Consider the following 1,577-nt stretch of genomic DNA (forward strand, 5'->3'; position numbering starts at 1 on the left):
ATTAATGGGCTACCATTCCAGCAGTTTTCCTGTAATATTAATGTGATTGCAAAGGACGACATTTAAACTTACGCGTTGACCCGAGCAGCAATGTTCTCCACGCCGTCTCCCTCTGTGTTGCAGCTGCAACCGTGTTGCACTTCTTTTTAAAAACGCGTTCAAACTTGCCATATTATCGCATTAAGATTTCCAGTTCTAGTGGGTGAAAAACGCAGCCCTCCACTTCCCCTTTGCCATGGTGAAATCGGGGCTCCATTGATGCTGGCTTTTTATAGTTGTGGTGCACGAGCTTAAGTCCAGGTGAAACTACACCGAGTTGATTAAACTAACTCAAATCCGCTGTTCTGGAACCAGAAACTCAGAGTTTCATGTCTTGAGTAGAGCAACTCAAAGTTCAGGATTAGACTCAGAGTTTGTTGAACCTGCTTCGTGAAACAGACCCCTGGAAATTACAGTTGTACTTGGGATTTTTAAAAAGCATTTACAACATATTAATATGTTTTACATTTTAAATTTTTAATAATGCAGTATCATACAGTCCTACTGATTTATTTTGCATTTCACTGTAAAAGAAAAATGATCCAATATGCATGTAGTGTACATTTGCATGTCATATCTTAAAAAATTGGATTTAAGTCATAATAAAACGATGCAGTTAAATATATGCATCAAGAAATGTATGTACAATGATGTAAACTAATAATTTTATATTATTCTATACATTGCTGTCATCCCAGGATTTATTTTTCTCCAGCAGGATCTTCCTCAGCATCATTAACATAAGGAAGCTTAATAAATTAGTCTATGCATGGACTGATTTGTTAAGCCTCCATATGTAAATAAAGAAGTAGCCTGATTTATTGTCATTTAAAAAGAGAACTATTATGAGAAAGACTAGTTCTTTGATTCAGCATTGTTTCATTTTTTGACGTATTTAGTTTATTCATTCCTGCACTGTATTAGCCAATCAATCATATATTAGATAGAGTGGGACAGAAAATGCAAGAAGCTTTTGGTGAGATGGTTGTATTTTAAGCCAAATGATGTTATTTCACAGAGATGTTTGAGATGCTTTCGTCTCTTTTTGATCGTGAGAGTTACAAAGCATAATTTTGTCGTACAGAATACCTCCAATGACATATAAAGTGTATGAGAAGCCAAAAAGCACCTTGTGTGAGAAGTTATCAGTTAGCATTTTTCTCCAGAATGTCCATCTATATTAAAGCTGCAGTTATTTTATTTTATGTTTTTATACCAGCAGTTTGTTTCATATCCTGCAGAAGGTGGATACTAAGGCATTTAATCTTTAGTTTTTCCTCAAAAGTCATATTTTCAGATTTGTGCTGTAGTAAATAATCCACTTCCTTCACAGTTGCTCCCCTCTTTTAAAGAGACACTAACTTCCGTCAGCCCACTTGGCATCAAATTTGTGCCAACTGCTTTGATCTGTGGGCATAACGTGGTGCTATCCCCACATAGTTGCCTCTCAAGCCCAGCGCAATTTAAACATCATTTCAGCCACAGACTTTACATTATATAATATTATAAACTTATAAAACATTTTAATGCCATGAGAT

The sequence above is a fragment of the Stegastes partitus genome, unplaced genomic scaffold, assembly GCF_000690725.1.
Source record: "Stegastes partitus isolate 25-593 unplaced genomic scaffold, Stegastes_partitus-1.0.2 Scaffold229, whole genome shotgun sequence".
Taxonomy (NCBI): domain Eukaryota; kingdom Metazoa; phylum Chordata; class Actinopteri; family Pomacentridae; genus Stegastes; species Stegastes partitus.